Raw genomic sequence first — 16,977 nt, forward strand, 5'->3', positions numbered from 1 at the left:
AAACAGGAGAAATATGCTCTCTCTTTCTAGTCCCTGTCAGGACTCTTGCTGCAGCATTTTGGATTAACTGAAGGCTTTTCAGTGAGTTTTTTGGACATCCTGATAATAATGAATTGCAGTAGTCTAGCCTGGAAGTAATAAATGCATGAACTAATTTTTCAGCGTCACTCTGAGACAGGATATTTCTAATTTTAGAGATGTTGCGCAAATGGAAGAAAGCAGTCTTACATATTTGTTTAATATGTGCGTTGAAGGACATATCCTGGTCAAAAATGACTCCAAGGTTCCTCACAGTGTTACTGGAGGCCAAGGTAATGCCATCCAGAGTAAGAATCTGGTTAGATACCATATTTCTAAGCTTTTCAGCGCCAAGTACAATGACCTCAGTTTTATCTGAGTTAAGAAGCAGAAAGTTAGTGGCCATCCAGGTCTTTATGTCTTTAAGACATTCCTGCAGTTTAACTAATTGGTGTGTGTTTTTTTACAAATATAACAGTTGTCTAACACAAATTTAAATCTGTCTCTCATAAATTCATTGGAGGGGTAAATATTTTTTGTAGTTCTAAAATAGACTTCTTTAAATTTGGGGGGAATTGGAAATTTTAAATATTTGGTTCTGATCAACGAGATCTCAGATTTGTTATAATCTTTAAAGATGAGTGAATGTTTTGTCCTACCTGGTTATAAGGTGTTAACCAAATACCTCCTCAAAAACTGATTATTGCATTTTTCATTAACCAAGTCAAGACCGTCTAGTTTAATTTTATGTAAATTTGGAGTCGGTATATTTGAAAAATTGTTCTTTATCGTATTTACAAGGACTATTGGGATATTCTGTGAAACCTTTTTATAACTCATGTCATATTTCTCATTAAGCCTGTTTAATTCAAGTATATCTCCATTTTCATCCATTATATGTGCCACAGACCAAATTTGTTTTGTCATCCATTCTTCCACAAACATAGATTTCCCCCGATTCAATATCACCCTATTGTTCCATAATGGAACGTTGTGGGGACTAAAGTTATGTTTAAACATTAATTTCCAATTTAACAAAACTTGTTGATGAAATTTGGAAAGTTTTATGGGTAAGTGCGAGGCTTGTGAAATGGGACGGTCTAGCCTCCGTTGCGCTGCCCAGGTTGCCTAGCAACCATGATACTAACAGAAAACGTTTCATAAAGCTTTGTTTGACAGAAATGAAGGAGAAAATCTTTTGTTCAAGTGTTTGTTTGTTTCTACATGAGCTTTGATCATTCTCTGTAAGATTAAGGTCAGCTATTGAACGGCGTATATTTTAAAGTAAAGGCTTTAAAACCAAGTTAGTACAAACGTCACTAATGTCACATAACTTTGCCGACATGTGGCCAACAGGAATGTTTTAATGTTCTTCATTATTAAACATTTGCACATAAATAAGTGACATAATATTCAGTACTTAGTTTACTAAGTTACTCTTCGTGCGCCCCTCATCTGCCGTTTTTTTTTCGGCAAAATTATCCACACCCACCACCGCGCTAGGCATTCTGGGATATGTTGGGCCACGAAGTCTACACCGCCACGTCCTTAAAATTCAGGGAAATGAAGGACGCATTTGAGGGCCACATTTCGAGCAGCCTTTGGTCGTGTCCAAATTCATGGGCTGCATCCTCCTGAGGACCCGGCCTTCGCGGTCTACGTGGGCCGGGTCCTCAGGAGGTCGGGTAGGCCGGAAGTAAACGGCTGTGGAATTGGACGGTCTAGCCTTCTCGATCTACTCCCGCCCTTAATTCAGAGTATTTCCGGTTGTCAGCGCCACAGCACGAAAATCGAAAATGGACCCCGAAATCTTTCTCCGTTTTTTGTGTTCATTTTTAATTATCAACGAGCTGAAAAAACTGTGTCGCGGTCGTCATCGCCGGCATGTTTTGTACTCCAGGCTCATCAGAGAAAATCATATCCAGGTAAAACTATTAATCTTGATGCATTTAGGAATTACTTAGCTAGTTTTATGGATAATTTCAGTGACTGAATGACGGCGGTCATTCAAAATATATGAACAAAATCTCTTAGAAAATGTTCTTCTATAAGTTTACATTTATTTTCAATTATTTATATGATCTGTTACTTATTTTAGTACATAAAATAGCAGTAAAATTGTCAGAAAGCTGAAAATAGGGTTATTTTTGAGTTCACAAAAAAGCTTAGCTAAACAGATGAAATGTATAAAATGTTATTCCTCAGTGTTAGTATATTTTACTCAAGCTTAGTAATCAGAATAATGCTTTGATGTAATAAAATAAATGAAGTCATACCTTTCTATTAAAACTGTTTATGCTGTTCTCCACCTTTTTGTTGTACTGCAGGATTAACCAAAGTGTACCAGTCCTGGACCGTTTTTTTAGCCAGGAGGATCCAAGGCCTGATTTTCGGCTAAGCAGGGAGTCTCTGGCAGTGTTGTTAAATCTCCTGAACCAGGATCGGCGGCATGGATGGGGTGCCACAATTGAGATCCTAGTGTTTCTTTTCTGGTTGGCAAGTGGAGCATCCTACAGGGTGGTCTCAAGAGTGTTTGGGATGCCGCGTTCTACTGTCCACTACATCGTCCACAGAGTCACGAAAGAGGTGTTGGCCATTCGCTACCAGGTCATCCACCTCCCAACAACCCCAGAGGACCTGGAGGTAGTGTCCCGTGGGTTTGCAGGGCTGGCACGCCACAGAGCCTTTATGAAAGCGGTGGGTGCAATCGACGGCTGCCACATACGCATCAAGTGTCCAAGTGGCCCTGATGGTCAGTGCTATAGGAACAGAAAGCTGTTTCCATCAATCATCTTGCAGGCGGTTTGTGACCATCGGGGCCGCTTCATCGACACGTACGTGGGCTGGCCTGGGTCGGTGCATGATTCCAGGGTGCTCCGCCACAGCCCACTCTACAGACAGTCAGTCTACCCTCCTCCAGGGCATTTCATCCTCGCAGATGGAGGGTACCCATGCCTCCAGCGTCCACTCCCCCTCATCACACCCTACAAGAGGCCAGGCCAAGGTGTGGGAGCCCAGCGCTTTAACAGCCATCATTCCAGGGCACGCTCCATAATAGAGCGTGCTTTTGGGATGATGAAGAACAGGTTCAGGGCCATCTTCCTGCAAGCGCTGGAGGTGCACCACACCTTTGTACCTCATGTAAGTGACCACCCAATGTCAAATTAATTGTGTATATATATATATGTGTGTATGAAAGAATAATGTGTATATGTATATCACTACAGGTAGTAACAGCATGTGTCATCCTCCACAACATTTGCCTCAGTGCTGGCGACATTGTGGCTCCTGAGGATGAACCTGAGGAAGATGGAGCAGAGGATGATGAGGGGGAGGCTGGATTGGAGGCAGTCAGTGGTGCTCTGTGGCGGGACCAGCTGTCTGCCGAGGTGGCTGCCCTGGAGGATGTACCACCAGACCATGACTACTGTTAACAGGCAAGTAAACATTTATCTAAGCATCTTTTTTAATACCACTTTTTCAAACTGTTGTCTGCTACAGAGTCACACGTATTATACTAGTAGTGAATCCACTTTCTCTGGTTTGCATATTTCTGAAAAACCTCTTAGTGGTGTGGCAGCCGTCGATTGAGTCAGCCCTGCAAACCTGTGGATGGACGATGCAGTGGACAGAGGGAGGAAGCATCCTACAACTCTTTGCACAGCACCCTGTGCGATTCTCCACTTTCTGACCAGAAAAGACAAACCGCGGGTCACAGTTGCAGCACCCCATCCATGTCTGATCTTCTTTCGGCAAATCCAGCAACACTGCCAGAGATTTTCTGTTTGTGTGATCTTTCAAAGTATATATTCTTTTAAAAACGGTCCAGGAACAGGTCACTTTGGTTAATCCTGTGTGAAAATTTGTAAATATTTGTATATATTTTTCCTTCTCTGACTAAAATTCATGTTTTAGAAATATTCTTGTTTTCTTGTTATTTACCTTTAAATGTCCATTTAAAACTCTTCAAAGTTTATGTTCATACATGTTAAAAAACTGTAAATAAAATGAGTTCAGTGAAATCTGTTTTCATCAATATATTCATAATGAAAAACTTAAAATAACACAGAAAAAGGTAAGAAATGTATTTTAAAAAAAAAGAATATCTGAAGGCACAACCAATTTGGGGACTAATTTTCATTAATCAAAAACTTTTAGTATGACATAACAAATAGAACAAAGTAAGAACATTATCTGAATATATTTTTAAGTTATTTAGGAACTAATTTTTCTAGTATGGAAAAAAGTCTGTCCATCCTGTCCCTGCTCTCCTGTTCTCTCCTCTCCTCAGCCTCCCTTTGGTACTGCATGTCCTCTTTGATGAGCTCAAGGAGCTCATCCCCTCTTTCCCTTCTCCTCTTCCTTCCCGTTGTTGCTGGCTGACCTCGTTCCTCATCTGTCTCCTCTTCCATCTCGCTTTGGTCACCCACTGCTGTACTTGGCCCTGGAGTGTCCTCAGGGAGAGAGGAAATAAGGACAGGGGGCCTAATGGAAGGCCTCTGTCCCATCACCTCATCCATGAGGCCAAACCAGGGCCAAGTAGCAGCAGTGGGCTTCCCACTGACTCCCTCACCTGACCCTGGACACTTGCAATCCTAAAGGCAGAGGAAATCAGAAATGACAGACAAATATAAACAATACAACTTTTAGTAAATGTACATTTATTAAATTTCATTCTTAAAAATTATCTTCTTGACAGCACACATACTTTGTATCTTTTCTTTAAGTTATCCCACTTCTTTTTGGCCTGCAAGGGGGTGACTTTCCCTTGCAGGCCCATCTTCTCGAGAATAGTCCTGATCGCACACAAAAAAATAAGAGAAGAGAGAAAACCATAACAACTATAATAATCCCTAAATCCAAAAGTTTTCACAGCAGAACACAAGAGGAATATCGTCTGGACATCACAGGTTCTGTACAGAATGAGGGTTATTGAAACCGTACTCAGATGAATATGATGTGTAAATTGATTTATTCGTGTACCTCCATCCCACAGTTGCTGAATTTTTTACCCCGGTGAAGAGGTGATCATTTTCTCCTCTAGTTTTGATGAAGTTTGCCGTTTGCTCTTTGGTCCCTTTAAACATATCACAAAAAAGTTGATTGGGAAAAATGTAAGCGCCAATGAAAAACCGCGGGACCCACCATACAAGCTAGTTTACGGACACTTTTTATGAAGATTGTTTAAATAAATATTACAAGTGTATGCAAATTCACAACCCTAACAACATAACCGCTATAAAATTTAACTTTTGTACCACCAGATTTTCATATACTTACATTTAAAAGTGTATTCGTCTCCCGATGTATCTTTTTGTGCCGCCATCGTTATGTGAATGTGCAATGAAGTTATGTCCAATGAATTCTGGGCCGGCAAGCTATCGAGCTGGTGGGGTGACAGACGTCACCGACAACGTCGAAGCACTTTTGCAAATATGTCATATCTTGACAAACCGAGCAGATATTTGATGTTTACACACCCACATTCTCGCCTGAAAATATGTTTAAAGTTTATTTTGTGGCCCAGAAAGATTAATAAGAGTAATTTTAAAACTTAGTAGCGGCCGCCATTGCCGGAAACTGGAGCTTAGGAGGATGCAGCCCATGAATTTGGACACGACATTTGAATTGGGACAGCCTTCGTCGCGTCGCTGTGACGTAATCGGCCGTAAAATGCGGCCTTTAAGGCTGCAGACCGGGAGGGGGGGGCGTTCCAAGATGGCCGAGTAAGTACACGCTTACTGCCAAGCTTAGCAAATGTAACCCTATAATCAGTGTTGGGGAGTAACAGAATACATGTACCGCCGTTACGTATTTAAAATACAAAATATGAGTAACTGTATTCCGTTACAGTTACCGTTTAAAAAGGTGGTATTTAGAATACAGTTACTTTGTTGAAATAAATGGATTACATGGCGGTACTTCCCTGTTTCATATTGTGGCGGGTCAGGACTGTTTGGGTTTTGTTTGACAGCTATGTCCTGTTGTTCCAGGTGGCAGCCTTAGGGTTGCCATGGTTACAGGGTGACACTCTCTCTCTGCATGTTTCCTGGGTGAGAGAGGCCTTTTTGTTGTTGTTGTGCTAAGCTAATAGGCAGAATGCTACCGGTATAACTCTAAAAAATGTAGCATCATAGGCAGTGTAGTCCGTGCTGCAGGGAGAATGGACTGCCATACCTGTTATGTGTCTGTGAGCGAGGGAGGGAGAAAAAGGAAAAGTACGAGCTGTCATCGAGCAAAAACGGGAGCTGGAAGCATGTAAATATAATAATAACCACTGCAGCCAAGAAGAGTGCCTGACGAGCCCAGTTGTAAGTAAGCTATTAAGACTCGACTGTACACCGTGTTCGTGTTTTCCTCTGAAACAATAAGTTCTGTTGGAGCAGCCTTTCAACCCTCTCTCTGTCTCTGCTAGCAAAGTTGACCCAGACAACAAAGTAAAGCTAGTTTTCAGCTACGAGTCCGACACGGAACCCACCGTATTAGCCAGAGGTCCCTTTACTACGGTTCGGAGCCGCGGACCTTCAGTAACAGTAATAAATCACAGCAATAGTACATTCATGTAGTTGTAAACAGCATGATAATATATTAAGTAATCCAAAGTATTCAGAATACGTTACTTTCATTGAGTAACGTAACAGAATACGTTACAGAATACATTTTGGGGCGTGTAATCTGTATTCTGTAATGGAATACATTTTAAAAGTAACCTTCCCAACACTGCCTATAATACGGTAGCAACACTGTGTCAACTCAGACCTTAGAAGCTTTTTCGGTATTTAAGCCAGAAAAGGACTGATTTTGATCAATTAAGAGACAAAATGTCACAGCGTGACAATAAAAGACCCTCGTCTAGCTCCAAGACGAAGCTGCTGCTAAAGGCTAATGCTAGCCAAACAACCGGGTCGGTAAACCCACTGCTTGACAACTGCCATGACTATACGGCTCTTTCACTACCTCTCCCAATAACTGAGGACGTAATGGACGAGTTTCCACCTCTACCCATCTCACCCAGCCAGTCTCCAGCGCCAAAGAAAGCGATGCACTCAAAGGTAGATAACGTGGATATTGTTGAAACTCTATCGAAGCTAATAAACGAAAGAATGGATAACCTTGCACTACAGATTGCCGGGATCAGAAAAACTGTGGACTTTGCATGTGAAGAGATAAAAGATGTCAAATGCAGAGTGGGCACATTGGAGCAGAAAATCTCCAAAGAGGAAGAGCGTATGGATAAAAACCAGCAAAGAATCACAGATCTCGAGCGATATTCCAGACGGTGGAACCTCAGGCTGTTTGGTGTCAAAGAAGAGCAACAGGAGGATACATGGAAAGTTGCTGTTGAGATTTGTCAGGCTGTGTTGCCTGAATGTAAAAACCAACTTTATGACACCATTGACACCGTACATCGGGTCGGCTCCAAACGCCCAAACAACACCAGTCCCAGATCTATTATCATCCAGTTCATCTCCCGCAGAACCAGAGATAGCCTGTGGAAAGCAGCCAAGACATCTCCATTCTTAAAGGAGAACCGGGACTTGAAGTTTGCTGAGGACCTTTCCAGAGAAGAGAGGGAGCGCCGGAGCAAGTTGTGGCCCATTATCGAGAAGGCTCGCAGAGAAAATAAAAAGGCCTATTACGTCGGATGCCGGGGTTTTGTTAATGGGACAGAAGTTTTCCCGTCTTCAGAATGAGAGGTGAATATGGGGGGAGCTAAGGAATAGAAAAGACCCTACAATGTTGCACAGTTGCTTGGACTTGGTTGACTGTTTTTCATTGATCCTTCTGGTGTTTTGGATCATTAAGTCTATGCCTCATTTATAGTGTGAGGACACTTTAAGTTTCAGCACCTGAGTTGTATCCTAAAAAATATTTTGTGTATTTCTGCCGAGTTATTTTCATCCTTGCAATCCTCGGTCCCTTAGTGAGGTTTATTTTTTGTTAAGCACACAATATTGGTTCCTTAAATTTCTAGCTGTTTATTTTTTGTTTTCTTAATTGTCATAAGGCGATGACTTTCTGGAACAGTATTTCTTATAACTCACAGTATAATGCATCATAAAACAATATCATTCATTCACAATAAATCAGCAGTCTAATATAATGCAAATCAGTTTACCAAATGTAATAGTTATCACCTTCTTCTAATTCAGGAGCATAATGCAAACTAAAACTACATAATAATTCACAATCTTTAATTAGGGGTCTAACATGGCATAAAATAATATTATAATCCGACAATTGCTAGAAGAATTAAATATATTTTGGATGATATTGTAGACGAGACACAGTCTGGTTTTATGACAAACAGGCACATCTCCAATAATATTAGACTCGTCTTGGATATTCTGGACTACTCAGCATTAATATCTGATGATTCATTCATCCTTCTCCTGGACTTCTATAAAGCCTTTGACTCAATTGAGCATGAATTTAGATTTCTTACACTTCAGAAATTTGGTTTTGGTTATGCAAAGCTATCAAAACTCTGTATTCCAATGCTAATAGTTCTATTAGAATGAAAAATGGCACCACTTCTCGTTTTAGTCTTAATCGAGGGGTACGCCAGGGTTGCCCGATTAGCCCTCATCTTTTTTTACTTTGCACCCAAATTCTTGCCTCTCATATTTCGAATAGCCCTGTGAAGGGTATAAACATAGCAGACAGAGAGATTGTCATCAGTCAATTGGCACATGATACCACAATTTTTCTTAAAAATGCCAGCCAAGTGCCAATTGCTTTACGTGTAATAGAGGATTTCTCAAAAGGGTCTGGATTGGTCCTAAACTTAAATAAATGTCAATTATTACCTGTCAAAGAGTGTAATGTTCAGAGTATTTGTAACAGTTAAAAATGAAGCAACATATTTAGGTCTGATTATCTGCAAAGATCCAAAAGACAGAATTTTACTAAATTTTCCCCCAATTATTAAAAAACCTCAAACCAAATTAAATCAATGGTTGCAGAGAGATTTAAGTTTAAGAGGAAGGGTATTGCTCTCAAAAGCAGAAGGTCTGTCTCGACTGACTTATTTAGTAATTTCTCTGCATGTGGACGGCAAAACTTGTAAGGATATTGACCGAATGCTCTTCAACTTCCTCTGGAAAAACAGGACACATTACATCAGAAAAAGTGTATTGATGAATGACTATGAACACGGTGGTCTCAATGTTTTGGATTTTACTACTCTAAACTATACATTTAAGATTAATTGGGCTAAACATTTTCTTAAAAATCCGGTATCCATTTGGAATTTTATTCCTCACTACATTTTCTCTAAGTTTGGTGGTCTAAGTTTTATCTTAGGTTGTGATTATAATATAGATAAGCTTCCAGAAAACCTTTCGATGTTTCACAAACAAGTTCTATTAGCTTGGTCCCCTATATATAAACACAACTTCACACCCCATACGTATTCAATTTGGAATAATAGGAACATAGTGTATAAAAATAAATCATTATTTTTTTCTAGGTGGGTTGAGAAACAGATTGTTTTAGTGAATCAGCTGTTTAATCCTAATGGGCAGCTTATGTCCTATTCAGAATTCTTAAACACCTATAAATTTCCTGCCACACCCAAAGAATATGCCATATTATTTGATGCAATACCTACGGGTATTATAATGCTTTTTAAAGGTATTCAACCTTGCATATCATCGGTTTCTCTCCCCAACCCTTTAGATTCACACATAGGAAGAATCTGTCTAACAAACCATAGTAAAAGTAATAAGAATATTCATGCTTTGTTCCAGACAGAATCTCTAACTATTCCACATGTGGTCTCTTATTGGAATTCCTTTGTCAGTGACATTAACTGGAAAAGAGTATGGACAATTCCTAACAAGTATCTGGTAACGAATAAAGTGAAGGAAGTCTCATTTAAAATACTGCATAAATTTTATCCTGCTAATCATTACATGACAAAGTTCAAAAGGGACATAAATGTGAACTGTGAATTTTGTGGAAGCCATCCTGAGACTGTGCAACACCTCTTCTGGATCTGTTCATACGCTAGAACATTTTGGAAAGACTTCAGTAGATTCATTGCTGGACATCTCTATAAAGACTTTACTGTGAAATGGGAAAATGTTGTATTTTGTTTCTTTCGAAGGCAAAAAAAAGAAGATGTTTACTTTATAATAAACTTGTTAGTTATCTTAGCTAAATTTTATTTTCATAAATGCAAATACAGTAACAAAAACCCTAATTTTAAACATTACTATAATGATGTTTTATGTTACATAAAATTGATTAGTGGATCACTTAACAAAAAGGCTATGAAAACTATTACTATTTGTAGTAATTACAAATTATTTGAATGTTTGTAATTCTTTGTATTACACCCCCTGGCATATGTTAATTTTGTTCTGATTGTATTCTTAATAAAGTTTTATATTTAAAAAAAAAAAAAAAAGGCTGCAGACCATTGACTGTAGAAAACATGGACAACGCGACCCCGCCTCCTACCATTGTGCAAAAATGAAGCCAAAATATCCCGCTTGTGGATTCTGGGAAGATGGCGGAGTGAGCAGTTCAACTTGAGTGGGCTCTGAGACGTTTCCTGAAAAGAACCTCCTTTATGTCTTGACCGCAATCAAGTGAACCGGAATTAGAAGCAGACTAGTTATACTTCATCTCTAAAACTCAAAAACTTCCTCGTTGTATTTCTCTCCGTCATTCTCGGCCACCTTCTCCGAAGCGGCGAAATTGGCTAACATTAACAACGATCATGGCTACCACCTAGCGGCACTTCGACAGGCGTGCAACGAAGAAGATATTGAATGGATGGAACAGCAACACGACTTATCACAAGACAGACCGCAAGATGATCGTCACCACACACCGGTTAAAAGGAGGAGGAGGCAAGAAGCAGAGGGCTCAAAGCTTTCCTGAAGGATGGATATGCTGTCATCGATGGTCGTCAAATCAAAGAATGAAAGAACTTTATAACGACCTAGATAAGAAGGTATAACTGTTCAACTAAATTTAAGCCGGTAACTTGTTCAATGGTCCTTAACTTTGACTGGGTTTATTAGTTAATAGGAGGTAAAACGTTCCATTGCCCTACTCTAGTTATTAAAGCACTCTTAAGCTATATTCAATGGTTCTTTCAATATTTTCTTTAAATGTTCGAGGTTTAAGAAATAACATAAAGCGTAAAGCGATTTTTCTTTTTTGTAAGGAACAGCCTAACACTAATTGTTTTTTATTTCAAGAGACACACGGTAGTAAAGATGATCATATATTTTGGAGAAAGCAGTGGGGAAGCGGTGATATTTATTTATCTCACGGTACCTCTCATTCAGCAGGAGTGGCTATTTTTCTACATCGTTTTAATGGAAGAGTTATTGATCATAAAGGTGATGAGGAAGGTCATTGGTTAATGGTTAACATAGAGTTGGATGATACTAAGTACATTTTAGTAAATGTTTATGGGTTCAACAATAGAGCTAAAAACCGGAAATTAATTTCTGATTTGAAAAAAATGATAGAAGAATGGAAGATCATTTATTCAATTGAAAAAGTCGTTGTTGCAGGTGATTTTAATATGGTACCAGATGAAAAACTGGATAGATTTCCAACTAAATATAACTCTTCTCATTTTAACCAAATAATAATGGATTTCTCCTGCACCCTCAACCTAATTGATATCTGGCGTAACTTAAACCCAGAAAAACTGCATTACACCTGGAGTAATTCTGAGCGCTCTCAATGCTCAAGACTAGATTATTGCTTAATAACTGGTAGTCTCTTCCCCCTATCATCCAACTGTAAGATTCTTCACTCCCCTGTTACTGATCATTGTGCCATAACACTTTCAATCTCCCCGGATAATGGATTATCAGAACCGAAGAACTCTCACTGGAACTTTAACAGTAACCTCTTAAGAAGCTCATCTTTTTGTATAAAAATTAAATCCTTAATAGGAGAGGTAAAAGCAATGGAGGAGTTTTCCTCTATTAGTAAATGGGAATGGTTGAAGTTTAATGTCAGAAAAATTGCCAGTGAAGAAGGAAAATTAATGGCGAATAAAAGGAGACAGAAACAGGCGGAAATCACTGCAAAAATAAGTTCATTGTGCAATTTATCACATCTGACAGAGGAAAACTCTAAAGAACTAAACCAGTTGCAGTACAAACTAGATGAACTTTATATAGACAAAGCAAAAGGTGCCTTCATTTGTTCAAGGGCTAAATGGATTGAGGAGGGGGAAAAGAATTCTTCTTATTTCTTTAACCTGGAGAAAAGTAGACAAACAAAAAAAACTATAATGAAGTTACAAATTAACAATACCCTGACTGAAGACTAGTCAGCCCTCTACACTACAAATTACTCCAGTTCGGAGACTAATTCTTTTTTTAGCTCTATCCATGAAAAAATTCCTCAAATTGACACACACTTTAAAAATCTCAATGAGTCTGAAATCACTTTAGCTGAATTGGATACTGCTGTTTCCCAGATGGCGAGTGGTAAATCACCAGGTCCCGATGGAATCACGATTGAATTTTACAGATATTTCTGGAGTGACATTAAAGATTTATTACTAGAGGTATTTCATGAATGCATAAATGATCAGATGCTATCTCCAACTATGAAACGAGGAATCATTTCTTTACTTCCTAAACCAAACAAGGACTCTATCCTTTTGGATAACTGGAGACCTATCACACTTCTTTGCTGTGATTATAAATTGTTAGCTCACGTCTATGCCAACAGATTAAAAACAGGAATAACTCAAATAATAGATGAGACACAGTCAGCCTTTATAAAAGGACGTCATATCCATCATCATACCCGTTTAGTATTAGATATGTTGGATTACAATCATTTAATTTCTCATGATAGCCTTATTTTATTTCTTGATTTCTTTAAAGCTTTTGATTCTTTGGAGCATAATTTTTTATTTAAAGCTCTGGAGGCTGTGGGTTTTGGTCCCAGATTTGTTAGTGTAGTGAAAATGTTGTACAGAGATATAACAAGTAGTATTGCTCTCAATCAAGGGTTTTCTAATAGTTTTAAAATTAATCGTGGCATTCGGCAGGGATGCCCTATTAGCTCGTTATTGTTTATTGTTGCAGCAGAAATGCTTGCCATTTATATCAAACTCTCTTCAGATCTGGAAGGCATAAACATTCTTGATAAAGAATTTAAAATTAGTCAATTTGCTGATGACACTGCCTTATTTCTAAGGAATGTAAATGGTCTCTACTGCAATTAATAAAATCCTTTCATTCTCAAAAGCATCCGGCTTAACACTAAACCTTAAAAAATGTGAAATCCTAGCTGTGCACAGCTGTAATCAAAGTATTATTAACAATATTCCAGTAAAAGAGGAGGTAAAATACCTTGGTTTAATAATCAGTAAAAATACTCATGATCAAGAGAATAATAACATAACTCCTAGATTAAATGTAGTTAAAAAAAATATTTAATCATTGGTTAACACGTGATTTATCCATATTAGGCCGTATCTTACTGTCTAAAGCAGAAGGACTTTCAAGACTCATATACCCCTGTTATTCAATTTTTACATCTCCTAAAATGATTAAACTGTCAAATTCTATTATATTCAGCTTTATCTGGAAGAATACAACACATTATATACGCAAATCACAATTAGTTAAAGACTATGAAAATGGGGGCTTGAAAGCTTTAGACTTTGAATCCATTATTGCTGCATTCAGGCTCAGATGGATAAAAGACTGCATTTCCTATCCTCAATCTATGTGGTACCATATTCCAAACAAACTCTTTAATAAGGTCGGGGGTTTAGATTTTTTGCTCAGATGTGATTATGAAATATCTAAGATTCCTCTTAAGTTGTCTAGTTTCTATAAGCAAGCTTTGAATTTTGGGAAACTAATTTTCACCCACAATTTTTCACCTCACAATTCTGTGTTGTGGAATAATAGGGTTATAGTCATCAATAAGAAGTCCTTATTTAAATCAGACTGGTATGATAGCGGTGTATGTTTTGTTGTTGATCTGCTTGATACAAACGGAAACTTGCTATCTTATGAAGAATTTATTGATAAGTATAAAATAGACGTTTCATTTAATAATTATAATAAGGTTTGTAAAGCACTACCCACACCGTTGTTAAATCTTATCGTAAATACTTTAAAGTATTCACTAATAAGAACATGCTTACCTTCACTGACGATAGGTAATACCTCAATAAAGGACAAACAATTTAATAATAAGTTAATCTCTAATACCTTTAAGCAAATAGTATTCTGCAACTACAATGTCAATGTCAGACATGATCTTGATAGCATGTTGAAAGAAAAGTCATTTTCTTTTTACCTAAAATACCCACTTGCGCCTAAAATGAAAGAAACACACTTCAGAATCATATCTGGCATTTATCCAGTTGGAGAATTCCTGTATAAAAGGTTTAATTTTGAGGCCGACTCTTGTGCTTTCTGTTCTTCCAATCCAGAAACACTAGAGCATCTATTTTTCACTTGTCAGTATGTTAATGCTTTTTGGTTTGAAATACACTGTTGGGTTTCACTCAGAATTTCCAATATACCTTCCTTCACATCTAAGGATGTTCTTTACTTTATGGACAATCTGGATTCTGAAATCTCAGATGTTGTCAATTTTGTAATAGTGCTATGTAAATTATTTATTCATTTATGTAAGTGGAAGAATGCCTCTCCTATGTTTACCGTCTTCTTGAATTACTTTTGTCAGTATTTTAAGTCACTTAAGCTTATTTTGAATATGAATAAAAAAAACTGCTGTACTATACTGTAAAATCACAAAATACTTGCTATTCTAATTTTCCTGCCTGTGTCAAATGGTCTATGTTCCTTACTACTTTATTTACCTTATTTAATTTTTATTTTCTTTTTATAAGTTTTCCTGTAAAGTTATAATGACTTGCTTCACCATCTTTATAATGTAAATTGTTACAATCCTGGTCTGTTTCCTTAACTTGTTTTGTATATGAAAATTTATTTCAATAAAAAAAATAAAAATAAAAAAATAAAAAAATATCCCGCTTGTGGAGGCTGCCATCTTGCAAATTTGGAGCCAGAGTCTGCGCAGTAGTGACTTAAGGTGGAGCGACTGTGTAACGCTCCCGCCCACATACCCGCTGGACGTGACCGCAAACACCCACCCCTACAATTTTTACGTAGACTGGCTGCTCAAGTTTTTTGCTGGTTTACGGCGACTGACGACTCGTTTAATTAAGGTAAATACAACCATGTCACTGTTATAAAAAAGACACACAGCTTATCATCTTATAGTTCTAAAATCACTCTGTTGTTAATTCGTTAGTTAGATTAGCCGCTAGCATACGCACTGTGTTGGAGGCTTGTTGCTAGCTAGTTAGCGATGCTACACACCTGCTACTCTTAACAGTCTTCAACACGTTTTTTTTTATTATCCATTTTTAGACAGCGATGAGATCAGCTGCACACTCTACAGAGGCCCAGAGTTACTGTTAATATCAAAAATGTAATGCTGTCCTTTGAGATTTTAACATAAGGCTGTGAGTGTAATGGATCTAAAACTGTTTAAATCTTCAGAGCCCTCTACAGCCTGGTAATATGGAGACTTTAAAAACATCAGCTGAACGTCTCAGTAGTGTAGTCTAATTTGTTCTTTACATTTAATAATAGAGTCCTTATTATATCAACAGCTACATTCACCCTGGAGAGAAACTAGTGAGGGAGACCATCAGGACCAAGCTGGGTTTCTGGGTCCAGAGGTTTGGAGAAACTTCTTCCCTTTCTTTCATCACAGCTGTCCTGTGCCATAAGTTCTGTTGACCCGCTGTAAGACGCATCATTTAAGAAACAGCAGGAAGACTGAAGCTCATCGCATTGATCAAGCAGGACTCATGATCTTCACCAGCAGCTCCCTCACAGGGAAATCTTCAGCACTCCTCCGTAGGCGCGCCCCAGGACATGGATACACCCAGCATTTCATCAACACTGTGATGAGACCTTTGGTTTGTGTAATGTTATAAATACTCAGATACTCCCCAGAGGCTCCAGACTTTTACATAAAGATATTATATTCTGTCCTGTAGAAAGTTATATATTTAAAAATATGTGATCCTCTCTGGTTACTCTGGTATGAATAACTCTGAATCACTTCATGGTAAATAACACACTATCTGCAAAAAACTGTGAAAGAATTCCAGATGACAAGTTTGTAGTTCAACATACAAGTGATGACCTTTGACCTTCATCAGGTTTTATTTAATTGTGTTAGAGAAAATCTCATATGCTCTTCATGCAGCTGAGTACATCAAATGTTTAAAACAGAAGCTGTGCAGGTCTGAGATCAGCAGCTTTGTGAAACACCAAACTGAGGTCCTGTTAATGCTGATATATAGTGACACAGTTACATGAGTGATTAAAACTTTTGTTTTTTTGTCTTTAACTTTATCAATAAAATAGCTGCAGCTTTCACTACAGCACGTGTGGTACTTTAACCTTTGTACTGTTTTCATCAGTTCATTTTGCAGTTAACATGTGAACATGTTGGATGATCTGTCTGCTGTCACTCGATGGGGTTGAGGTCTGAATCTGAGGGCAGCTCCTGTAATCACTAGTGATGGGCAGATGAAGCTTCATGAAGCACTGAAGCTTTTCATCCAATTGGTTCACCCGAGCGCAAAGCTTCTTGAAGCTTCATTTGCTCTAGTAGGACACCTACTGGACGTAAAAATATTAGTTGGCATGAATTTGAAGAGTGTGGCCTTTTGCACACAGCCTGTAAATGTCAACAACAAAAGGAGTGTGTAAAACATGTATATTGTAGTGATGGCAGCATACTGTGTATATTTATACTGGCAGTATGGAAAATGATTATTTGGAAATGCTTAAAATGGAAATGATCATTTACTGTGAGGTGAGGTGTGGTTGGGGTGTGGACAGTGGTTGTGCTTTTGTAACGTTAAGGTATGGACAGCTACAGACTGAGCCCTCAGTCCTG

The 16,977-nt window shown here is 38.3% G+C and overlaps 1 protein-coding gene across 1 annotated transcript in view; it reads right to left on the reverse strand.

Moving 5' to 3' along the window:
* Nucleotides 1-16,977, reverse strand: part of polr2b (RNA polymerase II subunit B) — a 221,312-nt gene that overhangs the window by 65,733 nt on the left and 138,602 nt on the right. The window lies entirely within an intron of this gene.

The sequence above is a fragment of the Neolamprologus multifasciatus genome, chromosome 2 (genome assembly GCF_963576455.1).
Source record: "Neolamprologus multifasciatus chromosome 2, fNeoMul1.2, whole genome shotgun sequence".
Classification (NCBI taxonomy): Eukaryota; Metazoa; Chordata; class Actinopteri; order Cichliformes; family Cichlidae; genus Neolamprologus; species Neolamprologus multifasciatus.